This window comes from Maylandia zebra, linkage group LG15 (genome assembly GCF_041146795.1).
Source record: "Maylandia zebra isolate NMK-2024a linkage group LG15, Mzebra_GT3a, whole genome shotgun sequence".
Taxonomy (NCBI): Eukaryota; Metazoa; Chordata; class Actinopteri; order Cichliformes; family Cichlidae; genus Maylandia; species Maylandia zebra.
This window is the reverse complement of record NC_135181.1, coordinates 40,885,494-40,892,387: the sequence shown is the minus strand read 5'-3', so window position 1 is coordinate 40,892,387 and position 6,894 is coordinate 40,885,494. Positions and strand designations below refer to the sequence as shown.

Sequence of the window (6,894 nt, the reverse complement as noted above, 5' to 3'; positions counted from 1 at the left end):
GGTTCAGGAGCAGAGGAGAGCATCAGAGCGATGAGTCAGAGAGAGGAGGAGAGGGGTGATGAGTGTATGAGAGATAGAGATCACTCCAGCATCACAAAACACACAAGCATCTAAGTACTGAGAGAAAGGCAGCAAAAAAGCTGCAATTACTGGCTCACTGACATTGAATTAAACACTAAAAATACATCTTAACATTATTAATTTAACCTTTTACTATAGTAAAGGATGCAAATTTGACTGAAGTCCAGGTTTGGATGTCTGTCATAGCCATCCAGCATGCACAGACAGTCTGTTATCAAACTGACTTCTTGATCTCTGCCTTGAAATTCGTTATTTAGTATAAAGACACCAGCTCTATGTTCTGCAGGCCTTTTCAATAATATGTTGCAGCCTGTTCTTTTTGTCAACACTGTCAGATGCACAAGATGTCATGTGGCATCGGTCAATAATGGACAAGGTTTAAACTCTTTTCTAAAACTAACCAAGTTGTTTTAGTAAGTGTAAAAAATGTTACCAAGTATGACATAAACTGCAATCAGCTGACTGACGATTTATTATGTAGTCCAGTATAACATAATATGATAACCAGCAGTTATCTGACAGAACAGCAGTGACTGATGACCTGGGATGAGAACGTTTCTTATCTGTTACACCGTTATTGGCTAATCAGTGAGGATTTATTCTGCAACCTTTTCATTTTGTTGCACCTACTTACCCCCGTCCACTGAATTTGCTTGCTTCAGCTCTTAAAGTCACTCTTTCTTCTTTTGGAACATATTTGTGGGCTTTACACCAGCTCAAATACACTAGGATCAGCAGCCACAACATCCCCAGTGAGACCTGCTATGGGAGGAGGCATCTGTGGTTGATTGTTCCACTCAGCTCTCATCAGCAGCTGTTTGGCCGATGAAGCATGCTGTACTGTGACAGAGAGCTCTGCCTGCGTTTGAGTGGTGAATCAGTGATTTCACCCATTTGCTCCTCATCTTTGTTTTCCTCCACATGAAAAACATCTCAGGATGACGGCACAAAGAAAAGTCGTTATCGCTCTGTGGTTTGAAAATGGGTCAGCGTGTTTGTTGTCTTTTGGATGCTGAACACAGACTTTTGTTTCTGTGTCACAACCTTTGTGCATGTCAGAAGCCGCCTGTCATGAAGAGAGAAGCAAATCATTGAATCTGTTGTCCCTGAGGTATTTCGGCTTTATTTTGTCATTTCACAGACAGGAATTCGCAGCACTCAAACCGCTGAGGAATTTCAGGAATGTAGCTTCACATGTTTTCGTTTGATGTTGACTTTTATCTTTTTCTATTCCTGCTCTATCGATGTATGCTTTCTGTTTGCATTAAAATCAAAATTTACTTTATTACATTTGTGTTTTTTTTTTTATTGTTTTAATTGTTTCATGAGTTACACCTAAAACAAACCAGGAACCAATGGCACTGCTCGTAGGTGCTGTATGAAAACAGGTTGTTAAAAACAACGTATTTGTCTCCCAGCTAACCTTCACTTTTCACCCCCTGACTCCCCCCCCATGTGATGTCATCACGCCACACGTGTAGTCTGATGTGGCAGGACGCTGCAGACGCTGATTAGCAGAGAGAGACCTCTGACCTCAGCAGTGCTGCAGGTCCTGAACTCGAGGTGCTGTGACGCTGCGTCCAAACACACAAGCAGGATCTGAACTCAGGACCCTTCAATGAATTTGACTCAAAGGGGATTTGGGCTTTGTTTATAAATTGGAAACGATATTTCTGTTGGATTTGCATTTACATGTGAAGTCAGTGTGCTTCACATTAAACAGAACTAAGATTTATGTTAGGCAGACTATACAGAAAGGCCCCACCTGACCACTGGGTGTAAGTCAGCCTTCAGACATGACAAATGAAGCCAACACTTATGTGCTGTTACTTGCAGTTCCTCTTATGGCCACTTGAGGCTAGCTTAAAAATTAACCAATTCCCACAGACTTTAATGTTAAAATTAAACATATTCAACTAAAATAAAAACACATAAGAGTTTCCTTCCATATTGAATATGATACAATCATCATCTGCTGGGGAAAAATGTATATTTCCCAACATGCAGTAGTGCCTGAAGGTTCCTGGTTCTTACTGAGTCAAAGTGCTTGCAAGGAAGGTGCTGTACTAAATCTCTCCTAACAATATCTATGTTTGCTAGCACGTTGTCACGATCGCCTTTATGCTTCATGTTTGTCTGCAAATACTTGATAACTACTGGCTGAGGATGGTACATACTGAAAAAGTATGACTGCAAACTGGAAATGGAGAAGGTTCTCCTTCAGAGCAAAAGCTGTGCCTCAGCACTATCACTGTTCAAAAGGTGCAACTTTTACTTTGAGGCTCTCCGTTTGTGTCACATTTTTCATAGTTCCATTGTTTCCATGTTTGTAGACAAGTCTGTCACCTGTATCCAAACTACGAGCATGGCAATAGGCTAATGACCAAAGCAATCACAAGGAGGTTTTTTAACAACCCGCTTTCCCTCGTCTTCACAATTTTTACGCAGATGAACATTATTCTGAAATTTTTCCTCAATTTGCAGCTGAACCTCGGTCCATCTCTATGTCTGAGAAACACTACCTCTCTAAGATGGTCTTCTGTCATATTATTGACCTGCTGCAAATTAACTTGATTAGTTGAAAAATCTTCAGTCTGTTTCTTTTTATTGACACTTATTTTTTAAAAGTGGATGGGAGCAACAAAAGGCTGGAAACCCGTGTTGCTAAAATTCAAGAACATCTAGTGCACAAGCTTCCCTGTGGAATACTGAAACATCTCAATTTGAACATTTGTTATGACTGCTGGGCTTCTAAGATTTGCAGATCATTGCCTTCTGTTTTTCAGCTCTGTTGCTGTTGGACGTGTTGGTTTTAAAAAAGTGGCAGAAGATGTTGACCCCCCTGCCCCCCCTGCAGGTTACAGACTCTTGTGTCATTTTGTTTCCTGGGTAGTTGTAAATAAAGTTCAGGGCTGATTGTGTGAGTTAATGATTATATGGATGTTTGTGATCTACTGAGTTCATCACCCTGTGTTCTGAACAACACAAACCAGAAATGACACCACTTCCTGCATGTGTGTGTGTGTTAACAGCTGTCTGTACGAGGACCGGTGTTTTAGACCTTGTAGCTCGTCGCCATAGGAGCTTTATATAGCTGTTTAAGAGGTAAGATTCATCTTTAAGGTTCAGGTTAGAATCAGGATAACAGTTATGAGAATTTGCATTATGCAAAGGAGGGTTCTCACAAGAACAGACGTACATGCATGTGTTCAGGGGGCGTGTGTGTCTGTGGGGGGATTTACTGGCAGCAAAACCAGAAGTTGACTTTCTTTATCATCCCTTACTGAAATCTTTCCTGTTTGTAACTTTTTATCAGTTTCCAGTTGTAAGTTGCAACTTTATCTTTTGGCTCTTAATTCCATTCAACCCACTCATGACACAGATAAATGCAGCTGAAAAACAGATGACTTCCAGTGAAATATTTGTATTTTGTGGTATTTAAAGTCAGGGTCATATTGATCTTTCAGAAACCACTGAATATATTAATGTAGATCAGATATTCATTTCAACCGTGGATGAACTGAGAGAATATATATCTGCAGCTTTACACAGCTACTAATGTTTCAGCGTTGCTTGAAACTGAAGTGACAGAAGGAGCTAATCAGAAAGTAACCTTTGCTGGACTTTGTTACTTTTTATAGTGATACTCAGACTTGCAGAGCTGCAGGTATGTCAGCTCAGTTGTAAGAAGTGTTGGTCAAGTTACTTGAAAAAAGTAACTGACTGGAAGAAATTAGTTTAACATTTAAACTTATTTTCTGCACATTCCAGCACATAAAATATTTTTTGTGTTTACACTCAGTCTTTCAAATAGATGCAAGTAAAACACAGCAGAAAATAAATAAAGTCAAAGACTCAGCGGTCCTGTTGCTCTATTTTCACCTGTAAAGCAGGAGTGGGGCAGGCGGAGGGTTACCCTGGTGCAGGTGTGCCGCGGTCAGTGGAAGAATCCGCGAGTTTCTCTGTGAGTTTCCCATTACGTCGTAGCTACTCGGTGCTTGTTGGAAGTTTAGGGGTTTTTTTCGCTGTAAAAAGAAGTTTTCTTCCCACGCACAGCGGACACTAATGTTTTTGTCACTTTTTATGGAATCAAAGTCAAAGTAAGGTCAGTACTTCCACGCTTTAAACTCTGCACGCTCACACTCTCTCTGCACTCGATATGTGATCCATTGTTGATCTGCACACAGCTGTTGCCACGTCGCACTCGCTTACGTCACTGTCATGAGACATTCTCGCAAAAAAAATCACGGTTTTAGTAACGCAGTAACGCAGCGTTCCTACAGGAAAGTAACAGTAATCTAATTAGCGTTTTTGCAATAGTAATCCCTTACTTTACTCGTTACTCGAAAAAAGTAATCAGATTACAGTAACGCGTTACAAGTAACGCGTAACGCGTTACTGCCATCTGTGGTTGTAAGTAATAAAGACAGGATGCTGCATTAGGACTGAGTAGCAACAAAATTAAGCTAAGACACAAGCTGCAGGTCCTCTAGTAGCCACTTGAGGCAGGCTGCAAAAGTAAGCTTATCCCCGCAGTCTCCCATGTTAAGTTGCCTAACCTTACAGCAGACATAAACATGTTTACATTCTGCACAAATACAATATTAGTCTCTGTGGATAATTTCATATATTATAACAGCCTGGATAACTCTAAAAAACAAATCAAATTAAAACAAACAAACAAAATGTTACCTCTAACCTGCTCAAACTGAATTTTGCATCATTAGAAGCGCGCCAGCTGTACCCAGAGCTGTCTGTTAGGCTTCACCTCGGGTGATTCAGCTCACTGAACTGCATCTCTTGACTGAGTGTGTGATGTCATTGCCTTTTTGAACATTTCTTGCAATTTTGTGACAGATAATATAGCTTGCTTTGTACTGTGAAATTCTAGTAGCAAGTTAGAAGGTGTATGTGTCTATGTGATGCACCCATGCAGTTTATGAATGCAGCTTCCTAACCAAACTGTCCTCAGCATTTCATCCTGTGGTCCAAATTCAATCTCTTTGGGCTCCAAAAACTAACAAGATGCCACAGGGTGTGAGATAACACTGCATATTTACAATAAGCAACTTCAAATAAAGTGAACTTTGATCAGACTCAAAGAGTAAAATGCATTTTATGCATTTAATAGGGGGAAGGAGGGAAAACACATTCAGCAAGCTCATTTACTTTTATTAATACTTCATTTTTGCCTTCTTGGATTTGAGTTTAGACACTTTTAGATGTGCGCTTCTGTTTGACCCATTTCTTTTTCAGAGCTCCCTTTCAGCCTCACTCAGACTGTGACCTCAGCTCTCTGGTTTGACCACAGTGGAGAATTGAGAAGGAAAGGAAAAGGGAGGGGTTGGGGGTTATTCTGTGGCGGGACGGGTGGGGCGACGCCTGGCTCGGTAAATTTAGCCTCAGTTGGGATAAAAATAACTGGCGGTGTCCAGAGAATCTATTTATAGTTGAGATATTTTGAGCTGCAGAGAGGAAAACCCTCCCTCAAAGGAGCCAACCACACTTTCCACACAGATGAAAACAAACATCTGCAAAAGAGAATAACGCAAAAGTTCACAGCTTGTTTTGATCAACTCATTTATGTTTCTATTTAGTATCACCTAACTGTTCCATCTACAACCCTCATCTGTATAACATACAAATCACATTCAAAAAACAGACTTTACATGGAGAGTTTCGCTCAACTTGCTTGAGTTAAATCTTTCGTACTGTCCTCTCCTTGCATTTACTGTGTTTCTTCACAATGCTCTGAAAAGTTCTTATTCTTTTAAATAAAGTTTTCACGTTTAACAAAAAGAAACTTCCAATTAAAGGGCAGCTCAAAGTTTTTTCTCTTCCTTCAACCAGAGCTCATCAGTGGCTTCATCCAAACACCATCACGCAGCCTCATTTCTCTGAATCCACCAGCCCACAATTACAGGCCATGTGCTGAGGTAACTTCCATTTGCCCACCGCCACTCTAACCCCACCCACCCAAACCACACTTTGATCTCAAACCAAATGTTCCCTCCCTCATGTGGCAACGCGTTTCTCCTCCAGACCACAAAGTGGAGGGATTCCGAGTGGAGACCTGCACTAACCCTCTGAATGACTGGAACCACGCAGGTCCAGACCAGGGTCTGGAAAAGTCTAATGAAGCTGGTGCATGCAATGAACATGCACCTCTGAGTCTGAAGGGATATTACACACCAGCAAGTAAAATAAAATAAAATAAAAACCAAGAACACTTGTTTGCATTTGTCTCAGAGAACTTTCAGTGAACAAAGTTGCTTTAGTTGTTGCCTTAGTGGCAATAGTTGTGGTGTGTCGTTCCGCGCTGTTGTAGGTAAAGCGTTTGGTGTAGTTGCAGCATTTAGTTGCAAGTTGTTAATTTACTTGTTGGTCCAGCTGCTGTAATTGGAGCAACTGGTTTAGTTGCTCTAGTTGGTGTGTTTAACTGCAAATTGATGAATATTGAGTTTGCAGAAGTTTCTCTTTAGTTGCAGGTGTTTCTGTAGTTTCATTAGCTGGAGTTGCAGTTATGACTACAGCTAAATGGTTATGTTCACTAGCTGACTGAGTTTAATTGCAAGTGTTCCTGTACTTTGTAGTTTATTTGCTCATAAGTGTATATTTTTGAAGGAATTTATTAAGCAATAGTATTTATTAAGAATCATTTATAAAAAAAAAGATGACCATTATCAATAAGACAGGACAGGTGCTTTCTGCAGAAGGTTTCAGATGCAATGAAACAGTCTAATTTCTAAACTCCTTTGAAATGGGCAGCAGTCTGTAATGACTGTAAATGTGTGCATGAATGACTTTTTCCCA

The 6,894-nt window shown here is 40.4% G+C and overlaps 1 long non-coding RNA gene across 1 annotated transcript; it reads left to right on the top strand.

Annotated features, from left to right (window-relative positions):
• The first annotated feature begins 3,112 nt into the window (after positions 1-3,112).
• On the top strand, positions 3,113-6,299 carry LOC105941158 (uncharacterized). Its single transcript, XR_001167781.3, has 3 exons — positions 3,113-3,186; positions 5,932-6,017; positions 6,124-6,299. It is a non-coding gene; the product is annotated as an uncharacterized LOC105941158 (long non-coding RNA).
• The last annotated feature ends 595 nt before the right edge of the window (positions 6,300-6,894 follow it).